Source organism: Lepus europaeus, chromosome 7 (assembly GCF_033115175.1).
Source record: "Lepus europaeus isolate LE1 chromosome 7, mLepTim1.pri, whole genome shotgun sequence".
NCBI classification, from domain to species: Eukaryota; Metazoa; Chordata; class Mammalia; order Lagomorpha; family Leporidae; genus Lepus; species Lepus europaeus.
The window spans coordinates 99,187,551-99,213,484 of NC_084833.1; the positions used below are offsets into that span (position 1 = coordinate 99,187,551).

General features: G+C 41.0%; 1 pseudogene; it reads left to right on the forward strand.

The window, feature by feature from the left end:
• Positions 1-2,013: 2,013 nt before the first annotated feature.
• Positions 2,014-23,945, forward strand: LOC133763904 (tigger transposable element-derived protein 1-like; annotated as a pseudogene).
• The last annotated feature ends 1,989 nt before the right edge of the window (positions 23,946-25,934 follow it).

The following is a 25,934-nucleotide window of genomic DNA, read 5'->3' on the forward strand; positions in this document are numbered from 1 at the left end:
CTTCTTTTATTGGGTGATTGGTTTAGTGGATCTACGCATACTATACAAGGAATATACCTTGACTTAAGCAAAACACTATAATCTCTTACTACCCAATATGGCACCTAAAATGTTCTGAAGAACAAAACTAAAAAACATTTGTTGAATGACAGTATAGCGAGGTAAAATTTTCAGTGAGTGGTAGGGTTGACTATCAAAAGGGTAATGAATAAAATATTTTTCATGGTGCTATGTGGTTATCCTTGACTATCTTCTTTAAAAACCTATTAATATGTGGAAGGTATGCTACAGATCATGCACACCTGTGAGGGAGATTGAGGGCTAGGAATGATACTTAAGATTTAAAGTAGTGGTAACAATTTGGAATGATAAAGTAGATGAAATGTAATACAGGTTGAGTTACCCCTTATCTAAAAATGCTTAAGACTAGAAGGCTTTCGGATTTCAGATATTTTCAGATTTTGGAATATTTGTATACACAAGTTCATCGGAAGGTATCTTAGGGATGGAACCCAAATCTAAACATAAAGTTCATTTATGTTTCATATACACCTAATACACATAATTCTGAAGATAATTTTATACAACATATATTTAAATTTTTATTTCATTTATTTATTTGAAAGGTGGAGAGGCAGGGACACAAGGAGACACAGAAAGGTCTCCTACCCAGTGGTCCACTCCCCAGATACCCACAAAAGCCAGGATTGGGCCAGGTTGAGGCTTGAGCTAGGAACTCAATCCAGGTCTCCAATGTGGGTAACAGGGTCCCAACTACTTGAAGCCATCACCTGCTGCCTCAAAAAGGCATCAATAGGAAGCTGGAATTGATAGCAGGACCAGGCACTCTCATATGGGATGCAGGTGTCTTAACTGCTCTACCAAATGCCTGCTCCCAATCAATATTTTTCATGTGTCTGCATTTTTACTGCAACCTTTCATATGGGATCAGGTGTGGAATTTTCTACATGTGGTGTCACTTTGGCACCCAAGCTTCATATTTTGAAGCAGTTGGAGTTTGGATTAGGGATGTTCAGCTTGTACATTTTTTAAACTGTTAGATTGTATAATATGAGAGGCATAAGACTTGCATAAGCAATGATTCACAAGAAAAAGATCCTGAAGTTTTAGTCGACGTTGCATTCAATGTTAGCCTAAGATTGATGTGGTTAGTAAAAGTAAATTTTTTTTTATAAAAAAATAGATTTATTTTATTTGAAAGACAGAGTTGGGGGCAAGGGGAGATCCGTCTTCCATCCCTTGGTTCACTCCCCAAATGGCCACAATGACCTGGGCTGGACCAGGCTGAATCCAGGAGCTTCTTCTGGGTCTCCTATGTGGGTGCAGGGGCCCAGGGACTGGGCCATCTTTTGCCGCTTTCCCAGGCACTTCAGCAGGGAGCTGGATTGGAAGTGAAGCAGTCAGGACTCGAACTGGCACCCATATGGGATGCTGACGTTGTAAGCTGTAGCTTTACCTGCCATGCCACAATACCGGGCCCAAAGTTAATGTATTCTTATACTATACTAGCAAAAGTGTAGTATGAATACACAGGAATGCCTGATCTTATTGTTATTCTTCTCTTTATTACACTTCACAGATATTACTATTTTTACAAATTGAAAATTTGTGGCAACTCTATATTGAGCAGTGTATTGGTATGGTTTTTCTTGAAAAGCATGTGCTTACTTCTCTCTGTCACAATTACTGTGGCAATTCTCTATTTCAAAACTTTTCACTATTATTAAATCTGATGGTAATTTTCGATCAATGATATTTGATATCATTGTTATTGTTTTAAGGTACCACAAACCATTCCCCTTGTAAGATGACAGTTAACTGACATGTGTGTGTTATGATTGTTTGACTGATCAGCCATACCTCCTTCTTTCTCCCTCTCCACCGCCAGTCTACTCCCTGAAATTCAACAATATTGAAATTAGGCCATTTGATAACCACACAATGTCCTTCAACTGTTTAAGTGAAAGGAAGAGAAACCATTTTAAATAAAATCAAAAGCTAGAAATCATTAAGCTTAGTGAGGAAGACATATCAAAAGCCAAGACAGATTGCAAGCTAGGCTTCTTGTACCAAACCGTTAGCCAATTTGTGAACACACAGGAAAAATTATTGAAGGACATGAAAAATGCTACTCCAATAATCTCATGAATAAGAAAGTGAAACAACCTTATTGCCAATATGGAGAAAGTTTTAGTGGTCTGCATACAAGATCAAACCAGCTACAACATTCCCTTAAAGCCAAATCCAGAGCAAGGCCTAACTCAACGCTCTTCAATTTGACCCAGGTGAGAAAGCTGGAGGGAACAAAAACTTTGAATTTAGCAGAAGTTGGTTAATGAAGCTTAAGGAAAGATGCCATCTTCACAATACAAATGTGCAAGGTGTTGTAGCAAGTGCTGATATAGATGTAGTGATTTATCTAGAAGCTCTAGCTAAGATAATGGAAGATGACAACACTAAATGGATTTTCACTGCAGATGAAACAACACTCTATTGGAAGAAGATGCCATCTAGGACTTCCATAGCTTCCATAGTCAATTCCTGGCTTCAAGACTTCCAGTGAAGGCTGTCTTGTTAGTAGCTAATGCATCTGGTGACTTCAAGCTGAAGCAAATGCTCCTGTATCATTCTGAAAATCCTAGGGTCCTTTAAAATTGTACTAAACTTGCTCTGCCTGTGCTCCATAAATAGAACAATAAGGCCTGCATGACAGCACATCTGTTAATAGCATGGTTTAATGAATATTTTAAGCCTGTTGTTGACACTTGCTCAGAAGAAAAGATTTCTTTCAAAATATGACATGCATCAACAATGTAGCTAGTCACACATGAACTCTGAGGGAGATGCAGAATGAGGTGGATGTTGCTTGCTCACTAATACACCATCTATTTGGGATCAAGGAGCAATTCTGACTCTCAAGTCTTATTTAAGAAATACATTGTGTAAGTAAATAAATTTTGTATAAGTGATTCCTCCAGGAAATATGAGCAAAGTAAACTGAAAACCTCATGGAAAGAATTCAGTCTTCTGGATGCCATTAAGAACATTTTGATTCATGGGAGGAAATCAAAATAACAACAACAGGAATTTGGAAGAAGTTGATTCCAGGCTTCATGAATGACTTTAGGGGTTCAAGACTTCCACAAAGGAAGTAACTACAAATATTGTGGAAATAGCAAGAGAAGTAGAATTAGAAGTGGAACCTAAAGATGTGACTGAATTGATACAATCTCATGAAAAAACTCTAATGAATAAGAAGTTACTTTTTATAAATCTGCAAAGAAAAGTAGTTTCTTTCTTAAAAATTTATGTATGTGTTTATTTGAAAGAGAGATAGAGAGACAGGGAAAGAGGGAGAGAGAGAGAGAGAGTCTTCTGTCTGCTAATTCACTGCCCAATAGCCAGGCTGCAAAGCAGCACTGTAGTATGTCATTCTGGTGTTGTAAGCAATGGGTTGACCTGCTGCTCCACATTGCCAGCTCTGCAAAGCGTTTTCTTGAAACGGAACCTACTCCTGGTGAAGATGCAATGAACACTGTCCAGATGATAACAAAGACTTTATAATGTTATGTAAACTAAGTTGATCAAAAAAAAGTGTTAAAATTTGAAAGGAATGACTTTTATTTTGAAGTAAGTTTATCAAACAGCATCACATACTTCAGAGCCATCTCTGATGGAAAGCAGTCAATTGATGTGGTCAACATCATTGTGATCTTCTTTTAAGAAACTGCCACAGCCACCTCAACCTTTAGCAACCACCACCCTGACCAGTCAGCAGCCATCAACATTGAGGCAAGAATCTCCACCAGCATGGTTTGCTGAAGGGTCAGATGACTTTTTCAAGCATTTGAAAACTATAGACTGTTTTAAAAGTAAGCTGTGCACTTTTTTTTTTTTTAGATATAATTCCATTGCCCACCTAATAGACTACAGGATAGAGTAAACAGAGTTTATATATATATATATATATATATATATATATATATACATATATATATATGCATGCAGTGGGAAAACAAAATATTCTTGTGACTCACTTTCCTGTGATATTTGCTTTATTGAGTGGTTTGGAGCTGAATCTGTGGTGTCTCTGAGGTAAGCCTGTATGCTTGTGCCCACTGCTAATTTAACAAATACCAAAGTATATTAAAATTATTTGTCTACTGTGTCTCCCACTAGATTGTGAAATTCTTGAATGTAGGGACTAAAGCTTATTTAGTTATATATTCCCAGGGTTTAGCTCAGTCTTAGACTATAGTAAATGTTCAAGAAATAGGGGTAGGAATTTAGCCCAGCAGTTAAGACTGGTTAAAATGCCCATGTCCTACATCAGAGTACCTAGATTTGATTCCTGGCACCAATTTGTGTTCCCAGCTTCCCGTTAATGAAGACCGAGGAGGCAGCAGTCATGGCTGAAGTAATTGGGACCTTGCCACTCACATGAGTGATCTGTGCTCCTAGCTTTGGCCCCGGCCCAGCCTTGGCCCCTCAGGCATTTGGGACATGAACCCATAGATTAGAGCTCTGTTGCTGTTCTCTCTCTCTTCCTGTCTATGGCTCTTTCTGTCTCTCAGATATTAAAAAAGAATGGCCTAACGACTAGTGAATAATATAATCTGTAGGGTTGCAGTAAACACATTAAGGTAATTATCTAATTCAATGCTCTCAATACATCTATAGAAGAAAGTCCTATTATCATTTCCATTTGACAGATGAGGAAACTGAGACTTCAATATATGACCTATGAAGTAGGACACACACACAAAAAATACAAAAAACTTTCCTAAATCTTAATATATAGAATAGTTTGACTTTTTCCTTCCAGGCTTTTTCAAGACAAAAAATAACTCGTCCAAAGTCACAGACCTATAAGTGGCAGAGCTAAAAGTTGAACCCCTGAAGTCAAGCTTTTTTTTCCTTTTTAAAAGTTTATTTTAAAAACAAGAAGAGGCCAAGGGTGGCAGGGAGAGAATTGGCGCCTCACCTTCAGAGAGGCAAGCTCTTAAACTTAAATTCTTCTCGGGTTTGTTTTACCACATGTTTATATAATAATAGTGGGCATCTGGTATATCAGTTAAATCTCTTTGTGGGACGGCTAAATCTCATATCAGAGTGCCACCTTTAACTATCAGCTCTGCTTCCAATTCAGCTTCCTCCTGATGTGCACCGTGGGAGGCAGAAGATAATGGCCCAAGCACTTGGGCCCCTGACATCCACATTGGAAATCCAGTTGGATTTCGAGGCTCCTGGCTTCTGCCTGGCCTACCCTTGGTTGTTGTGGATAATTGGGGAGTGAACCAGTAGGTGGAATATCTTTGTTTGTCTCTCTGCCTTTAAAATAAATAATAATAAAACAATATTTACATAATAATATGTGATTAAACTGCATGCCTCTGCCTCTGCCTCAGAGCATAAAGTTCGAGGAGACATGGCTTCTTTCCCTGCTTTTTCCTTCCTCCCTCCTTCATTTCTTCCCTCCACTTCTTCATCCTTTGTCTATCCTTTTAAATGATTTAATTCAGCCTATAAAAATAAATGCCATAAAATTGTTTTTATAAAATATTTTTAAAAATAGATTTATTTATTTGAAAGAAGAACAGAAAGAGAAAGAGAGATATCTTCCATCTGCTGGTTGATTTCCCAAATGGCTGCAATAGCTAGGACTCAGAAATGCCAAAGTCAGCAGCCAGGGACTACATTCAGGTTTCCCACATGGGTGGCAAGGACCCAAGCACTTGAGCCATTTACCAGTGCCTTCCCAGGCACATTAGCAGGGAGCTGGGTCAGAAGCAGAGCAGCCATCCCTGGAACCAGCACTCTGCTCTGGGATGCTGGCATCACAAATGGTGGCTGAATCTACTCTACCACAACACCAACCCCTAAAACTTTGTAAAGAAATTCTAGCTAAGGGAAAATAAGGGTCCATAAGATGGAACCAGGGTAAGTTTACTACACAAAGCACAGACAGCAATGTCCTCTTTCCACGAAATTCTTTGTAACTATCCAACTCCATATTTATAGTTTCCTATTTTCATCTTCTATTTCTTATCTACAGGACACATTTGGCCTTTATCATACATCTGTAACAATTTTGTGGTGACACTTTTGTTTATTTCCTCAGTAATACTGTAATGCATCTTGAGGCAGGGATCTTCTCGTATTATCTTTCATATACATATGACACCTAATATATACTGCTTGATCCATAATAAATTCTCTATAAATATTTATTGAATTGAAAGGGCTTTCAATTATTAGGAGTTAATCAATATCTACTTATGGACTTTTCTCAACTCTTATGTCTTCTTTTTATTTTCCTATCTCCCTAGAAGTCCAGAGGTGGCGGGATTCTTTATGTTTCTACTCTAATACAGTCAACTACAAGTTAAATGTCTGCTTCCCCAATAGATTGTGAACTACCTGCTGACATAATTTCCTAATGCACATTCTGAGGTCAGTTCCTAGTAACTACTAGGAGTCAATGGATGTGGAAGGAGGAGAAGAAGGAAGGAAGAAGGGAAGATTTTTTGTGTGATTGTTGATTATCACCATAGGGCTGGATGGCAGAAGAAAACATTTAGGTAACAAAATTTTGTATCTTCAAAGAGTCTTAATGAGGGGAAATACTTGATAATTCTTGCTATAATAAGATTTTAGAATTTGTATGTTTTTCTTTCCTATGCCCTTTTTTTGCGACCAACTTTGTAATTAACAGTATAGAACCATAGTGCCTGGGATCAGATGCTGGTCTACTACTGTTTAGCTATACGACTTTGAGCAAAGCATTTATGTCTCTGTGCCCCAGCCCCATCATCTGCGTAGTGGGGTAACAAAAGCACCTCCCTCATGAGCTACAATGTGGATTATCTAAAGATGTAATACTTAAAAATAATTTAGAATGCTGCCTACAACATAGAAAGTACTGTAGAATGTTTGCTATCATTATGACCCCTGTGTTTCTGTTGTTTAAAGATTTATTTGTTTATTTGAAAGGCAGAGTTACCAAGAAAGAGTGAGAGAGAGAGAGAGAGAGATCTTCAGTCCCTAGATAGCCACAATGGCCAGGGCTGGGCCAGGCAGAAGTCAGGAGCCTAGAGCTTCTCCCAGGAAGCAGGAGCCCAAGCTCTTGGGCCATCTTCTGCTGTTTTCTCAGGTGCATTAGCAGGGACCTGGATTGGAAATGGAGCAGCAGGGTCTCAAACCAGTGCCCATGTGGGATGCCAGCATAACAGGTGGTGGGGTTCTACCCACTATACCATAATGCTGGCCCTGACTGCTATTTTTGAAAGGCTGAATTTCTCATCTTGTACTGCAAAATCTAGAATACCAACTATTACCAAAGAGTCAATTGCCCTTTGAGAAGAACTGGAAACCCTCCAGGACTTACTTTTGGCTAGGGCACTCTGTACTTCCTGGAGTGATAGTGGCCACAAAAGCAATGCTCACAGGAGATAATGAAGTACCATATAATTGCAAAGTCAAGAATGTCTAGCTCCTAGAAACACCCAAAGGAGCTTGGTTTAGATTTTCACTGTGCTTGAGAGCATAATTGGTATGAAGCAGGCAAGCATCCAACTAAGAGATGGTTCAGGCCATGGAGAAGAGATTGTTGGGGATGAGAAGAAGGCCCCACAGAACACACTGACTCAGCTGTGACATTCCTGAAGGCGGGACAGAGGAGCTGGCTCCAGGACCCAAATCCAAGTTTACAAATTCCTTAAGTTAAAAGTGATGGAACAGAGGCAAGAAGCTGTGCTCCCTTTTTATTCCTGTAACAACTTAACTTGGTGTCGTCTTTTGAAGCTTACAACAACTCTTTGCAGTACATTATCTTATTGATGCATCTGTGAAAGATAAAGGGAAGTGATCTTTATGAAAAATTCATGATGTAAACATAAGGATCAAAAGGAAAATACACACTTGGTTATTACCCTCAAAGTGAGGTTTGAGACCCTCAAAGTCTTTCTCCTGTTATCCAATGGTGTACAGTTTTTCTTAAAGAGAAGACAATACTATTAGTTTGGGTGTAGAAGTAGAGAAACAAATTAGGGAAATTTTGGATTAATGACAGGGTCATCTCTGCTAAGCAAGCAGACCAGTCATGGGAACAGAAGTGGGACATGAATGTTGGGATTTGGCTACACAGCTCCAGCCTGTGCAGGGAGTCATAGACAAGACACACTCTCCCAACCCTGTGGTTTTGCTGCTTCTACCCTGCCCCAAACTCTGCTTAGAATCCACACTGGATCCCCTTCTGGAGTAATACTGTCTACTGACCAACCCAGATGCTTTCATGAGTAAGTGCGAACTGAGGGGCCAAGAGGGGAGAAAATCAATCCAATCCAAGTTGGATGAACTGCCTTCAGTCAAGCACACGTTTGTTGAGCTCGTTAGACAATAGATATAAATGTGCTAATCCACATATATAAGCCTACTTCAAAACGTTTGTGGAAAAATGGAATTAAAAGGTAAACTTACTTTGGTACAAAAATTTTGACACCTGTGGCCAGTGTTGTGACCCAGCAGATTACACTGCTGCTTGTGATGCTGGCCTCCCATTTTGGAGCGCCACCTAGAGCCCTGGCTGACACCAAAGCTGGAGCCTATCCACCAAATCCCACTGATGAGACCAATCCTTGAGTACCATTTAGGAACACAAAACTTGTTACTGGGTTCCTAGAACCTTATGAGTTTTGTGCAATGGCAAAGATCTGTTCTTGGATAGTCTAGGTTTACAATGAAGCTACTTATCGCAGGAACTGGAGCATTTCAGTTGCGTTAGGCACTAACATTTCAGTGGAGCCTGGCTATGATTTGAATAACTCAGAAATAGATACAACACTGGGCTGGTGCTGTGGCACAGTGGGTTAAGCCACCACTTGTGATGCCAGCCTCCCATACTAGAGTGCCAGTTCAAGTCCCAGCTGCTCCACTCTGATCCAGCTCCCTGCCAACGTGCCTGGGAATGCAGCAAAGATGGCCCAAGTGCTTGGGCCCCTGCACTCATGCTGAAAACCACGATAGCATTTCCTGGCTTTGGCCTGGCCCAGCGCTGGCCTTTACAGTCACTCGTGAAGTGAACCAGCAATGGACGATCTCTCTCTCTCTTTCTGTCTCTCCCTCTCTCTCTCTCTGTCACTCTGCCTTTTAAATTAACACATAAGTAAACCTTTAAAAAAAAGATACAATATTTAAGAAATCATTGCCAAGAATGGGCTCTGCTCCATGATCTCAGATAACATTTTGTATCTACAGTCCCCTGTGCACATCTGCACCTCGGCCAGCACTGAGACGGGCCCATGATGTGGCTTTCTCAGGGAGAACAAGCGATTGCTGCTGAACAGAGGGCCTGTTCCAGAACTATTATTCTGCAGGCTCTGTTTGCAGCACTCACCTTAGGAAGCTAATTCTTCTAAGTGATGCCTAGGCAAACTGCCAATTGTTTTTGCTTATCATTAATATGGGCTCCTGATCTCGTTGCCATGGTTACAGGAAACTCCAGAGTTGGCTTTCACTCCAGTCAGGGGTCCTGTTGTTTATGGTAAAAGCTGCACTCTGACCTAGCTTTCCAATCAATCCTGTTCCATCCAGCCAAGGTCCCACACTCCTGGGCCTTGTAGTTTTCAAGGACAATGCATTAGGTAAAGGAGAACGATTCTTAAAAAAAAAAAAATGATCGTGTATTTCTGATTAAGTGAAATGCTACTAAAACAAGATATTTACTCCTATTGGGAACTTGGAACCCACTTTTGGAAGGGGTGACTTAACTTTAATGGTGAGTACATTACCCCCAAGGGAACTTTTTTTTTTTTTTATTTCTGTTTCAAAGCAAACAGCACGTATCAAATTCTTCTTCATCACTATAGAGTGGAGGATCCTAAATTTTCTGATTGGTCTAAACCGTCACTACCAAAGACAGAATCACCAGCAGCCCATGAAATTACTTCCCGTTTTAGCAGGATGACCTTCAGAACTGTCAGCTCTCAGAAAAGTGCCTGGGGAATCCTTAGCCCATGCTCTTGATCCGACGCCTCACTGTCCCTGCCCTTGACAAATTGGGCGTCCACAGAGGGAGGGCACCAGCTAAGGTGCTGTGAGCAATTGTTTCACAAGTTTACAATCTCTGCCACTGCTTTTCCACTTCTGCCCAGGCTACTCATGGAGCTTGTCCTTGGGGCCCGGAGTGTACCACTCCTCAAACCTGCCCTTGACCACTCATCTTTCGCTAATTTCATCTGTACACACACATTGGGCAGGGCAAGTAAGGCTCCACTCAGAATTAGTGGGCTTGGGCCCCACCACTGATTCTTTGGTCACAATAAAAAATATGACCACCGCACATTTTGCTTCATCCCTGTTTGCTGTGGCTTCATTCTGTTCGTCTGAAAGGGGCCACGGAGAATTATATTACTCTGACTCCTTTAAAATAGGAACCCCTTATTTGGCTCCCCTAAAACCCAGGCAGCAGGCAGCTTTGGCAGTCCCCCAGAGCAAATAATGACTTGGTATTTCAATATTCATTCTCAGCACCGGCTATTCCCCTGGGCACTCAGGCACATGGCCCTTTGGAAATCAAACAGCAATCGAATCTGGCTGGAGCTGGTCAAAGTGAAGACATTCCAGGGAACGTAGGCTTGCTTTTTCTACAAGCATAAATCTGATCACACCACTGTCTGTAGCTTCTCCTCAAGGACAACAAGTAAAGTTGCCACTCTCAGAAACAGATCTGACTCAAGAAAAAGGGCTCACGTTAACTATTTCCTTTCTTGACAATCAAAATACTCCCCAGGGCCAAAGCCACAATAAGAACACCTAATGAGGAAAGGATAGGTAACAGTCCTTATTGCCTGCAGCCTGATTTCAGTTGGGAAAAGTCTAATTTAGTACTTGTGTGGGTGGACATGTGCAAATTTGCAGAATAATGTGCATTAACTGTTTATTTACTTATCCTCTTGGAATTTGGCATGCAGCCTGGCTGCCAGTCACAGGCCAACACTTACCAAAAGTGGGGAGTAACGAAAGTTTATTTTAGAAAACCCTGTAGCCTTTTTTGCTCCTTCTTTCTACATCTGGGGAATCCCCTCCCCCAGATGCTCGGAGCCATTCATTCTCATTCTCATTCTTTCTCCCTCCCTCCCTCTCTCAAAATTTGCTCTGGAAAGTATCTGAATAAGTCATTTGTTCTAACTTATGAGACATCATCCCTGTGGAACAATGTCTTTTTTATTCAGCAATATTAGAAAATGAGGCATTCTGCATAAATAAAACTTCCAGATAAATTAAAATCATAATTCTAAGTGCCAATTAAAAAATTAATTGGCTTGGATGGAAGCATTTAAAATGCATTATGTGTATCATTATATATTCATGCACAGAGGATACCAAAATGATGATTAATCAGTTGTATAGCATTTTACAAACTACAAAGTGCTTTCACATACGTTTTCTCATTGTTTTTCGCTACTATAATGAGAAGATACTGGGTTCCTATTTGTCATGTAGGAATCATTGTTTCAAACAGGGGTTGCTGTCCTGTAATCCATATCACCCTGTGACACAATGATATGCACAACAATACAATATGCAGTATTCAGGGATGTGCAACATTTGCCTCTTGCTGGGGCCTTTCATTTCTTTGCTATACTTTTTAGGTCTTAGTGTCTGCTGCCGCTGGAGAATTAGCCCCTATTTTTGTTGCTGGAAAATGTGCATCTAGCAGCTTGGACCAGCCAATCTAGTTTACTAAATATATCTCATTGAACTAACTGCTTCTAAGCTGTGGGCTAGGAAACCAGATGAATTAGCTTACTAGAACCATATTTTAAAATAAGACCAAACAAGCTACCCATTTATTTCAGCATGGCTTTGAGATGATTTTATTTCCAAGACTTAAAGCTTTAAAGTTCTCCCCTCTAGTCTTATTTTCTCAGCCAAAGTACTCTAACTTTTCCCTTATGCAGACTGGACCTCAGCATCACCGTGCCCATGATGCTGCAAGTGGGATCCTCAGATCCCTTCACATCCCAGGAAACCCAGCTCCTACTTCCTTCTGATCCTGCCTCTCGATTGCTGAATGCTCTTAGATAAATTTATAAGGCCCTGTTGAGGGGCATAGTGGGTAAAGCCACCACCTGCAGTGCCGTCATCCATATGGGCACTGGTTCGAGTCCCAGCTGCTCCACTTCCAATCCAGCTCTCTGCTATGGCCTAGGAAAGCAGTAGAAGATGGCCCAAGTCCTTGGGCCCCTGAACCCATGTGGGATACCTGGAAGAAGTCCCTGGCTCTCGGCTTTGGATCAGCACAGCTGTGGCCATTGTGGCCAATTGGGGAGTGAACCAGCAGATGGAAGACCTCGCTCTGCCTCTCCTTCTCTCTCTGTGTAACTCTGACTTTCAAATAAATAAATAAATCTTCGCCATCAGCGAAGTATACAGTAAGTAGAAAAAAAAACCTCCCTTTCAGACCAAAGGGAAAGAAAGTTTTAAAGTGAGAATATAATTTTCCTCATGGGCATTGTCTACCTTAGAAAAACTACTACAGAACATGCCTGTGACTATAGACCTGTAGTTCAGGCCACCGAAGATTAGAGATGGGACTTGGGCACTCCCTTGACTTGCATCCTCTGGTCTGCTTTAACACAAACCAGGAGGAAAAGAAAGCTAGGCATCAGAAGCAATGGGTGGCAGGCCTATTAATGGCTGATCTGTACAGTGATCTGCCCTCAAGGAGACCCAACAGGCCAGTCCACTGCAGTGGCTTTCAATGTGGTAAGCCTGGGCTTCAGCAGAAGTCAGCTTGTGAAGAGCCCTGGCAGCTCTGCCAAGAGTTGGATCACTGGAAATGGACCTGCCCTGGAGTCAAAGGATGCCCAGGTCAGAGCCACAGATCTTATTGGCTCTAAGCTGAAAAGCCCTTCACTCAGCCCAACTTCCAAAGTGACCGCTGCAGTTGAGGGGATGGCCAAGTAGGGTCAGCAACATTGCAGGCAGAACTGTAAATTTCTTGTTAGAGATGCCCCCTGCCTTTACCTGGCCAGCACTTCTCCCAGGCCAGCTAAGTAATGAAAGTAAAAAAAAAAAAATCTTAAAAAAAAAAGAAAACCAATTTGGATAGTACATTATAATTTTAGAACTTTATAAAGTAACCCATTATTTATTTAAAAATGTAGAAGGTGAATTTTGAAATAGTCCCTTCAACAACAAAGGAAATGAATAATAAAATCACCTATAGTCCCTGTACTCAAACCCAAGTGCTGTTGGGAAGTTTGGTTTATTTCTATCCAGTATTTTCTGTATGAGCATATGTGCATGTGTGCTTGTGCATTTAAACATTACTTTAAATTTTTCTGCTTTTTTCATTCATGTTTATACCACTGCTATATTCCACTGTCAATATGCAGCATTTTAAGCACTTTTTATAAAAGTAACATAATCTCCAGCTTATTGAAATGCTGCAAGAATTCTGCAAAAAAAGTTTTTTCCTAAATGATCTGAAAGAACATTGCTAACTGGTACCCCAAGATTCCCTAATACATTTTTTTTTCCAAATTTTTAAAATTCTTAACTCATGAAAATTGTATAAATTGCATATATTCACAAAGTACTATGTGACATTTTAATACATGTATGCACTGTGCAATGTCCAAATCAAAGTAAACATATATCATTGTTTAGGTTTTAAACCTATCATTTTTAATGATTGCAGGAATACTTTGTTAAGCAGTTGTACACATTTGCATTGATAATCTGTCTCCATTATATTTTTAGCATCTTTTATTTTATGGGTGGTGATATGAATTGTACTGCAAAGAACTTTGATATTTATAATGTTTTCTCTAATTAGGATTATTTTCTAATTAATTCCTAAACTTGGTAAATAGCAAAAGCATTTAAAAAGTGTAACATCATTAGAATCTTAAATCTTTCCCTTGTCATTGAAATTTTTATCTTTTTCTACTAAATATGCTCACTAATTGGACATTCATCTTATGTCTACTTTGTGTTAGGCACTGGGGATGCCAAAAGGAATAGCACATGGCCCCACCCTCAAGGGATCCTCAGTTCATGTTATCTTGTGATCTGTGCTATAATGAGAGATTTACTTGGTGTGTAGTAACACAGAGGCAAGAATGTCTAATTCTTGACAGAGGAGACCAGATGTTTGCATTAAATTTTGAAGAACAAGCAGGCATTTACCAGGCAGAAACACAGATCCTGGAGAATCGTGTTGTGCTCAGAGAACTGCAGGTGCTTCATTATCCCTGGAACATGGTGTGGGACCAATAAAATATCTAACACCTGCTACAGTTTATTACAAGTTATGTATCAAGTACATTCTAAATATTTTATTGATATCATCTCCATCAATTTATACAACCTTGCAAGGTAAGTATTATTCGCTGTATATAGCAAGTGAAGATCTTTCAACCATTGAATACTGATACATAGCAGAAGGTATATTGAAAGTCAGTTCCTACTGACTGCACTACCTGTGCCCCTCGTCATTGTGTTATGTTGGCACTACCTAGACGCCAGCAGAACAGTTATAGGAGCTGGAGACAGTAGGCAAGGAGGGACCAGCTCACTGAAGCATCTAATTTACAATAAGGAGTACAGCCTTCTTAAATTTTTCAGATGCACCAGGATTGGTCACTTCCTCGAATTCTGTGCTCTTGTCAGGCTTTTATAGGCTTCTACTACAACACGGATTATACTTGTGCATATTGCCAGTGTCTAGTTCCAACTATGTGCCCTCCATTGAATTGAGATTTTCAAGTGTAAAGGCCATCTCTTAATTACATTTGTCTTCCCAGTAACTAGCTCAGGGTCCAGCAAAGAGCAGAAATGGAATCAATGTGAAATGACTGAATTGTGCACTTTTGAGCCAGATCACTGGTTTGTTAGGGCAACATCTTCCAGGCTCACAATTGTTAGTCATATTTTCAGGAATTATCTTAGCTTGTTAAACACAGATATTATTAAATTATGTAAACTTACAAGTAAATATTATTAAGGGACTAGTGTTGTGGCAAGCAGGTAAGCTGCCACTTGCAATGATGGCATCCCTTATTGGATGCCCATTCCGTCTCTATTGCGCCACTTCTGATCCAACTTCCTGTAAATGTACCTGGGAAAGCAGCAGAAGATGACCCAAGTGCTTGAGCCTCTGCCACTCATATCTGAGACCCAGATGGAGTTCCTGGCTGCTGGCTTTAGCCTAGCCTAGATGTGGCTGTTGTGGCCATTTGGGGAATGAACCAGTGAATGGAAGATATCTTTCTGTCTCTGTCTCTCTCCCTCTCCCCTCCCCCATCACTCTTTCAAATATGTAAATAGTTTTTTAAATGCATTATTAAAAGCAAAGATAATCCCTTTCTCTCTGTCTCTCTCTGTCTCTCTCTCTCTCTCTAACTCTGCCTGTCCAAAAAAAAGCAAAGATAATCCATTATAAAAAACTTGAAACTTCCTTATTTTATTTTCAGAACATTCATTCAGCAAGTGCTTGTTGAGATGTCACATTGAATTAGGATCAAACTGAACTAATTTTTACTATTACTTATAATCGTGAGGTTATTTCACCTATATCCTCTGTATGATGGAAATATCCTACAATGTTTTACATCTCATTCCAATTGTGGGCTCTGGTGATCTGAAACAGCTTAGAGTGCTAAGCATCTCTTTTGACACTTCTTAGCATTTGCAATATTAGTTGTGCTGATTCCCCTGTTTATTGACCATTCATCATCGTGGTTTCTCCCTACATCTCCTTCGAAATTCTTTTTGTAGTCCTTTTATAGTTTTATACTTTTGAATATTTCACCTAATTCCAAGGTGTCATCTTCTGTTTCTATACATACAAATGGCATTCAGATTTGTATCTCCAACTCTAATTTCTCTTTTTAGCTCCAAATGATATCTCACTTCCAACTACCTGCTGTGTATCCTGAACTAAATGTTCTAGAAAATGTCTCAAAGCAATTTTATTCTTTATAGTTTGTTATATTATAAAAAACATGATAAAGCTTTTATATTTATAATTTTTTCCTAATTAAGATGATTTCATAATTAGCTCCTAAAATTGAAATGACTAGAACAAATGGCAAGAACACTTTAAAAATTGTTACTCAAATCTTAAATATTTTCCTTTTTCACTTAATTTTTATTTTTTCTACTAAATATGCTCACTGTTTGAGCATCTATTTTATGTCTACTGCACCCATTATACTTGTATAACTGAAGGCAGTTTGTGCCAGCCTGAGTTCCATGATTATATTGATATTTTTTCATTTATATTTATATAAATACTTTATTTTACATTGATATTTTTTCATTTCAATTACCTGGGCTTGCAAGTTAATAGAACTTGTTTTTTTCCTATTATTTCCTCTGTATATTTCTCTTATAATCTCTGAAAGTTGCCTTTTCTAAAAGATTTATTTATTTGAAAGTCAGAGTTATGAAGAGGGACAGATCTTCCAGCCACTGCTTTACTCCTCATATGGCTTCAGTGGCCAGGGCTGGACCAGGCCAAAGCCAGAAGCATCATCCAGGTCTCCCACGTGGGTGAAAGGGGCCCAAACACATGGGCCATCTTCTGCTTCTTTTCCTGGGCCATTAGCAGGGAGCTGGATTGGAACTGGGGCAGTCAGGACATAAACTGGCATCCATATGGGATGCTGGTGTTGCAGATGGAAGCTTTACCTGCCATGCCATAACACTGGCCCCGAGTTACCTTTCTTATGTTGTAAATGTTGACTGAGGTAGCTTGTGCACATCTTGACTAATGTCGTAGTTATTTATGCACTTGTCTTACACTTCTTAGATAGCAAGTCTTCTCAAAGGCAGGGAGCAGTTATTAAAGAACATGCTGCCTTGCCTGACAAAAAAGGTAAGGATCCTGAGCTGGGGAGATGATGCTGACTGTTAGTGGGCCCCATAAAGGTCCTGGTAGGAGAGGTGGGAGAAGTCAGAAAAGGAGAGATGCTGGAAACAGCATTTGAACATCACCAGCAGCCATGAACTAAGGACTATGGATGACCCCCAAACCAGAACAGGAGAGGAAGGGGCCCCCTTTAGAGATTCCAGAAGGGATGCAGCTCTGCTGACATCTTCATTTTAGCACACTGAGACAGATTTTCAATTTCTGACCTTTTGAACTGTAAAAGAATAAAGATAAAATGTTGAGTTTTCTAAAGATTTATTTTATTTGAAAGGCAGAGTTACAGAGAGAGAAAGCAAAGAGAATAAGAGAGAGAGAGAGAGAGAGAGAGAGAGAGAGAGAGAGAGAGATTGATTTTTCTATCCTCTGGTTCACTCCCAAAATGGCCACAACAGCCTGAGCTGGGCCAGGCCGAAGCAAGGAGCCAGGAACTCCATCTGGGTTTCACGTGGATAGCAGGGGCCCAAGTACTTATTTCATCTTCCATTATTTTCCCAGGCACATTAGCAGGGAGCTGGATTGGAAGTGGAGCAACCAGGCCTTGAACTGGCCCTCATATGACGTGCCAGCATCACAGGTAGTGGCTTAACCCACTGCATCACTGTGCAGGCCCCTAGTTGTGTTGTTTTAATCCTCTAAATTTGAGTCGTTTGTTACAGTAGCCATAGAAAACTAATACAAGAAATCTTACTGAAGTGTATATTCTAATATTAAATGATGCCAGGGGCCAGCTTTGCAGTGCAGAAGGTTGGGACACTGCCTGTAAAATACCAGCATCACATATGAGCACCAGTCTGAGCTCTGCTGCTCCACTTCTGATGTAGCTCCTTGCTAATAATGTATTAGGAAAGAAGCAGAAAATGGCCCAACTACTTGGGCCCCTGCCACCCATGTGGGAGACCTGGAGGGAGTTCCAGGCTCCTGGCTTCATCCTGGCTCAGCCCTGGCTATTGTGGCCGTTTGGGTAGTGAATTGGCACAGATGGAAGATCTTTTTCTCTCTCCTTTTCTTTGTAACTCTTTCAAATAAATAAAACTTGTAAACAAATTCAACTTCATCTTTTTTAAAAATATTAGATGATAGCAAACAAATTAGTTCTTAATGGCAGTGTTCCAAGAATCTGTAAGCTGTTTGGAGGAAGCAGGTTTTGGCCAGCACATGATTTATGAGACTGGTTGGCTTGTGGCATGGCAGTAAGCACACAAGGCCTCAGAGACAGAAAGTGTTCAAGTGGGTACATGATGTTATGGTCGATAAACAACTCATCTTAACCCCAGGAGACAAATTAGCCATGAGAAAATGAAAACTCAGAAGCCTTTAGCCTTCTCAGAGGGTATTCTTTAGAAAGGAAGACATTAGAGACTAAAGAAGGAAATGAGGGGCCGGCGCCGTGGCTCACTAGGCTAATCCTCTGCCTTGCGGCGTCGGCACACCAGGTTCTAGTCCCGGTCGGGGCACCAATCCTGTCCCGGTTGCCCCTCTTCCAGGCCAGCTCTCTGCTGTGGCCAGGGAGTGCAGTGGAGTATGGTCCAAGTGCTTTGGTCCTGCACCCCATTGGAGACCAGGATAAGCACCTGGCTCCTGCCATCGGATCAGCGCGGTGCGCCGGCTGCAGCGTGCCTACTGAGGCGGCCATTGGAGGGTGAACCAACGGCAAAAGGAAGACCTTTCTCTCTGTCTCTCTCACTGTCCACTCAACCTGTCAAAAAAAAAAAAAAAAAAAAAAAAAAGCAGCAAATGAGGCCCATGACACAACTGCCTCATAGGAGAGCCAGGACCAAATTCTTATTTCTTTTTTTAAATTTTATTTATTTATTTATTTATTTAATGACAGGCAGAGTTAGACAGTGAGAGAAAGAGACAGAGAGAAAGGTTTTCCTTCCATGGTTCACTCCCCAAATGTCCGCATCGGCCAGAGCTGTGCTGATCTGAAGCCAGGAGCCAGGTGCTTCCACCTGGTCTCCCATGCGGGTGCAGGGCCCAAGCACTTGGGCCATCCTCCACTGCCTTCCCGGGCCACAGCAGAGAGCTGGACTGGAAGAGGGGCAACCGGGACAGAATCCAGCACCCCAACTGGGACAAGAACCTGGGGTGCCAGCGCCGCAGGTGGAGGATTAGCCAAGTGAGCCTCGGCACTGGCTCAAATTCTTATTTCTTTAGTCTCAGGTCACTCTCTCTCCCCTTCTGCTTTTCTCAGCCACCCAAATATCCAAGCCATTGTTGAGAAACTTTACCTTTGGTTCTTTAGCAAGATTTCTACTGGTGTGATCAGTATTATTAGTTATCTATCAGTATAGAATGAAAACCTAGGCACTTAAACCAACAATGGACATTTAACAGTGTCTCAAAATCTCTGTGGGTCAGAAACTCCAAGCTGGCATGGCTGGTTAATCCTGGCTCATGACCCCTAAGGCTGCAGTCAAGATGCTGCATAGGTTTGCTATCATCTGAAGGTTGAATCAGTTGAAGCAGATGCTGGTTGTTGCCATGAGGCCTCTATCCCTTACCATGGGCACCTATTTATAGGGGTCCCTGAGTATTTTCATGACATCGTGGTGGGTTCCTCCCAGATCTTGAACTCCCAGAAACAGGAAGAGGTAGATGCTTACTTTTCTATGACACAGCCTCAGAACTCACAGAGCATCATTTCTATCATATCTGGTTATAAATGATTCATTCAGTCAGACCTATATTCAAGGGAGCTGGATTCATCTCTCCTTTTTGAAGGAAGAGTGTTAAAGAGTTTTTGGACATGTTTTTGAAACCATCACATCATGTTTTAAAAGCATAATAGAGGGGCCGGGGCCGGGGCAGGCACTGTGGCTCAGCAGGTTAACGCCGTGGCCTGAAGCGCTGGCATGTGGGCGCTGGTTCTAGTCCCAGCTGCTCCACTTCAAATCCAGCTCTCTGCTATGGCCTGGGAAAGCAGTAGAAGATGGCCCAAGTCCTTGGACCCCTGCACCTTCATGGGAGACCTGAAGGAAGCTCCTGGCTCCAGCTCCAACAGTTGTGGCCATCTGGGGAGTGAACCAGCGGATGGAACACCTCTCTCTCTCTGTCTCTACCTCTCTCTGTAACTCTGTCTTTCAAATAAATAAAATAAATCTTTAAAAAAAGCATAATAGAGCAATTAAGCAATTACCAACTAATATTTATATGTCATTTTGCATTTCACAATAGTGCACAAAATTGCATATATTCCCACATATACTATCTCCACTAAGCATCATGACAACTTTGTAAAACAGGCATTGTTATTGTTATCCCCTTTTAATGCAGATGGAAAGTGAAGTTTAAAGACCTTAAGAAACTTGCCAAATCTAGTCCTTAGGTCTCTCAAATTAATGCTCCTGTATTTTCACATCTCGTTTCTCCTAAAGCACTGATATGCCTGGTAAGAAACAGATATTGTCATTTGAATTTATGTCATTACTTGCCTCTCCTTAAAAGTTCAGTTATTCTATCAAGGATAAAAGAAAGAAGTAATGTTCACTGACCTCCCATGTCCCAGATATGGTGCTAGTTACTTTACATCCTTGTGAGTTTCTTGAGGTTGAAACTTGTTCATCTTATCTCCTTCCAAATACTAAAGAATAAAATTCCAAGGAGCTTGGTTCTTACACTTCTTCTCCTGCTGTCCTAACTCTTGGATGATCTCATCCAGTCATATTTTTGAATCTCATTCATATCCTGATGGCTCCCAAATTTATGTCACCAGTTCTGACCTTTCTCTAGAACTCTAAACACACACACATCTCCACTTAGCTTCTTAAACTCAGCCTGTTCAAAACTGAACTTAAAACTTTCTTGGAGCTGGCACTGTGGCACAGTAGGTAAAGCTGCTGCTAGAAGACCTCTCTCTCTCTCTCTCTCTCTCTCTCTCTCTCTCTTTCTCTCTCTCTTTCTGTAGCTCTGCCTTTTGAATAAATAAATAAATCTTTTTTTTAAATAAGTAAAAACAAAAACAAAAAAACCCTTTCTTTTCCACCAGAACCTTTTCTTTCCCAATCACTGTGATGATGCCAACGTTCATTCAGTTGCTCAAACCAAAAATAACTGGAGTGTTTTTTTTTTTTTTACTGACTTCTCTCCTCTCTTACTACACATCAAAAAATTCTGTTAACTCTATCTTCAAACTGTATTGCCAATCTAAGCACTTCTGAGTATCTCTATCCCTACCCTAGTCATTAGCCTCTCTCCTAACTTGTCCTAACTCTTCCTGACACCATGTCTGTCTGCTCCCCCATCCTAGTGTATTCTCCATGCAATAGTCAACGCGGTCCTTGGAAAATAAATTATATATGTATGTATATGTATGGACATATATACCCTCTAGAGGCTTCCTGCAACTCTCAGAACAAAATTTAAATCTCCTTCCAATGCCTCCAATGTTCCGTATAATCTGGCCCTTGCCTACCTCTCTGACCTTCGCTTCCCTTGAACTTGCAAGCATGCATATCTGTCTCACCCCCTCTGCTGGAATGCTCTCCTATCAAAAAGGCTCTCAGCCTTCTCCTTTACTTTATTCCCTCTTATACTGTGATGTCACCTCTTCAGAGAAGGTTTCTCCAGCCACTCTGTTTAGAGTAGGCCTGCTCTTTCCCCTTCATTTCCTGTCCTTTATCAACTGTTTCACTATAGCACTTATATTTATATATAAGTGCTTATATATATATATATATATTTATCAGCACTATAGCCTGATATTATACTTATTGATTTGGTTAGGTTTTTTTGTTTGTTTGTTTTTTGGTTTGTTTGTTTTGCTTAGCTCCTTCAACAGAACATAATGTAGAGCTTTGTTTAATTCATTGAGCTAAACATTTACTAAGTGAGTGAATTCATTTTTGTATCCCTTGCAACAATTTTTAATTACAAGTCTGGAACTTAGGAACTATTCGATAATGTCTTGTCATATCATCTCAATTAATTATTATTAACTTGAGATGTAAATATTCTTCTCTTTTTACAGAGACATGACATGAATTGTGTAAGAGCACCCAAATGAGCAAAAGTTGGATTCCTGATCTCTGCTACTTTGGGGCCTCTGTCATTTCCACTTCCCTCTTGGGTTTCTACTTCTCTGTGCTGTGTCTGAGGTCTTGAAATTGCTCAAAAGACAACTAAAGGCTCTTCTGCATTGTACTCATATAAGAAGTCAAGGAGAGCTCAGAAGAATGAGTTCTGAGCCTTCAGGAACCCAGAGAAACACAGCTGGCAAGCTCCAAGTACTACATCTTCTCATGGTTATAGACAATAGTATTCTTGCTACTTCCCTCCTCCAGGAGCTGTTCCAAAATGCATACTGTGAGTTTTCTCTGGGCAATCAACAAAGCATCCCAGAACAGTGGTCTGAGGCCAAGTCTAGAAGGCTTCAGAGCCCACATCCGGTTGCAGTTTTCCTCATAACTCAGAAGGGGGATGGTAGACAGACAGGCTAAATATTAGTTGACACTCTGTGAGCTATATATGCCTATTTCAGCATCCTTAGGGACCTCTGGGCAGCAGTGATGAGGATTCTTCTCATAGTTATAGGAAACTTTAGAAAACCAGATCATTTACTTTTCCAAAGGTCTTTATGTCAATAAGCCTTTCAAATAAGACTCCTTCCAAGGCTGCCCGACCTAAAAATCTGATTTTTCCATGAGTTCACCTTCAGTTACTGCAGTCCAAACTAATCACTCAATCACCTGCTGTCGAGCTTCCCATTCTGACCTTCAGTTATAAAGTTCTTTGATATTGTTCTTGGCTTTTCAGTGGGGACATAGATTGGCTCCCTGACTGGTTTGCCAGCTCCTTGAAGGCAGAGACCACAGAATACAAAGATATTTCCAAGAGTTCCTGGGAAATGCGTATCATGAAAAAAGTTTATTTTGCACCAAAATGAACTTACATTTTCTAGAAATTTCTGACTGGACCACATTCACCCCACCCTTTACTCCCAGCTTTGAATGGATTGTAGGATTCCAACTGTTTTGCCTCTACCCAATTGAGTGCGATAACATCTCAATGTAGACTCCCCAGTCACTGGGTCCACTCATTGGTTTGCCTCTGAAGCACCAGCTAGTTTTGGACAGTGGAGTTTAGACAGCAAACCCTGAGTCTCAGGAACCTGTTTCCCAATTTTGTCTCTGATTTATGTGACTCAGTTTCCTTCATGGTAAGCTGAAGTATGACAGTAACTGAGTACTCGGGGAGAGCATTTGGTAGACAGTTAACACTTTGCTTGGTAGGACCACAACCCATGTCAGTACGTGGGGTTCAGTTCCTGGCTCTACTCCCAACCCCAGCATCGTGCCACAGTGCACTCTGACAGACATCAGGTGATGGCTCTACTAGTTGGGTTTCTGACACCCTTTTAGGAGATCTGCACTGAGGTCTGGGCTCGTGGCTTTGGCCGGACCCAGCCCAGGCTATTGCATGCATTTATGGAGTGAAACAGCATGTGGGAGATTTCTCTTTTTCTCTTCCCACTTTCAAATAAAATAAAATAAAAATATAAAAGAAAATTACTGTTTATGGCCCTTGTCTATACTCTTGAGGAACAGTGGTTTCTCTACTTACTGCTTGTTGAATTGTTTATTTAGTGGGGGGTTAAACTTGTGATTACAAAGTAAATTGAAAAATAAGAAGGAGGAGGGAGGTGGGAGTCCGCGAGTGAAGGAGGCTAGGGTGGGAAGTATCATTATGCTCTTAAAACCGTTTCTATGAAAAACGTGAAATTTGTTCTTTTATATAAATAAAAGCTTTTCAAAAGAAGGAATAGGTACTCAAGAATACTAGAATCAAGGAGCAGAATTTCTCTTTTGTGAATCTCGTCAGACGACAAGAAATATTGGTAACAGAGGATGGCATTCACTTCACGGAGGAGAAGCCGAAGCTTCTCTCGGAAGAGGGAGGAGGCTGCTATGCTTCTCGATCCCCTGCTGCTGCCGTGTTTGTCCGCTTTTCCAAATCCTCAAACCTCTGTGACTTAAGGCCCTGAAAGTGGACCTAGCAAGATACTTCAGATCTCCACAGCCTTCTAGGGTGCAAAGGAACAATAAAAATCAGCCTAGTATACTTGAGTTCCCTTAGCATCCCTCCCTCCGAACAGTCTGCCGTTCAAGCCCTTTCCAGAGGTATTGTCCCAGTTAGAAAGAGCAGCTTGAAAAGTTCTCTGTTCAGAGATGGTACTCTTGACCTGGACAGAACATGCACTTAGAGCTGCTTTTCCAGGAAAGAAATCTGTGGAGTGTAGACAGCAAACCCGGAGTCTCAGGAACTCGGTGTTGGTGAACTCACTGCCAGTACTCATGACTTGAAGACTGCTAAAGGTGAGGGTGTGTGTTAATTCCTGCTACGCACAGCTTGCCACACGTGCCTCTGTGAGGAGAGTGTCTATTGTGAAACCTTCTGGAAAAACCCTTGGGAACAGGACCGGCGATGGGAGGTCAGGGGCAGCACACTGGGCAGGAGTCTCTATGCCAGTGCTTGAGTGACTGCTGGGGAGCCCGTGGCTCACAGGGGTCACAGCTAGATCTACACTGAGCTGTGGACCCCAGGAGTCAGGGGTTGGTTATACTACCGGGCTGGATACTGGATTCCACACCAAGTTGGTACTCCTTAAAGGATTGAGCTTGGTGATCATCACAGTTTACACAAAGTCAAGTGGTTAATGAATGAACTAGGAATCAGAGTTTTATATCTATGAGTTAATTATATCTGAGTTTCATAATAACTTGAGGCTATTTATGAGCAAGTATTATTATTATAAGCCACATTCTGCGGATGAGAGGCCTGGCCCTGCATCAAGAAGTAGAATGATGTATTTAATAGACAGAAAATAAAGAGTTAATGCTTTGGATCTGGTATGTGCAATTCAAAGAAACTTACTGTAAATGGTGGACGCTAATAGGTGGTTATTTAAAAGAAAATATAGTCCACAATGCCTGGAAATTAGAAGTAGAATTCCTTTTTTATTTAGTAAAGAGTATTTAATATAAACTTTTTAAAAAGGGTTAGATGTGCTTCAATTGTTCTTAAACTGTTTTTGTAACACTGTTGCCACATTTCCAGAATTTTTATGGAAGCTTGAGGGGAAAAAATTACTCTGTGAACTTTTTCTTATTAAGGCAAATAAATAAATAAAGGTGAAATTTTGTGTATGCATCTGAAGCCCAGATAAGAGTTCCTTTGTGGTTCTCACTAATATAGAAAAATCTATTTAAATTTTCTCACTTCCCCTTTCCTTTCAAACCTGATCCAGTTAGCCTTGGCTCTTATCCCCTCCTTCCCCAGTTCTAAAACCAAATGGAATGTTTGTGCTGAGGGACAAGTCTGTACAGTGACTCAGAGGAAACAAGCATTTATAAACCATGTTTCCCTAAAGCCTCAGTACAAACACAACTGTGGCCCACTTCCAGATCGGACAGCGCAACACTCACTCGTGTGGCCCTGGCCAAACTAAGTGTCCAAGGGCCTTAGCCAAAAACAAGACCTGGGCTGCAGATGGCCTTGAGGCACCACCACACCTTGCAGATCTTTCATCTCCAAGCGTCAAAACAACCTGTGCTGGAATGAAGTCAGACGAAGAAGCGTGGTGCTTCACAGGAATGCACGATTCTCTTGAGTTTTCAGTGTAGCTTGGCGTGACTTCAGCTTCATTACAGGCTAGTCTCTTAATTGTGTCCTTGAGTTTTCTTTTCAGGATAAATGTCTTCCCCCTGGGGCCCAACATAATCATATCTGCCTGGAACACAAGGGGTTACCAGGGCATTTGGTTTTCGCTCTGGAGTCAGTCTGATCTAGTTTTGAATCCCAATTCCTTACTTCATATTTTTACTTGACAAAGATTTAGGAATACTGACTATGTGCCAGGCTTGCATGGTTCTAAGAGCTGAGAATGAGGGAGGGAGAAGAGTAGACAGGGCCCCTGTCCTCCTGCTCTGACATCCTGATTAGAGGAACCAGGAGAAACAAACACAAAACACAA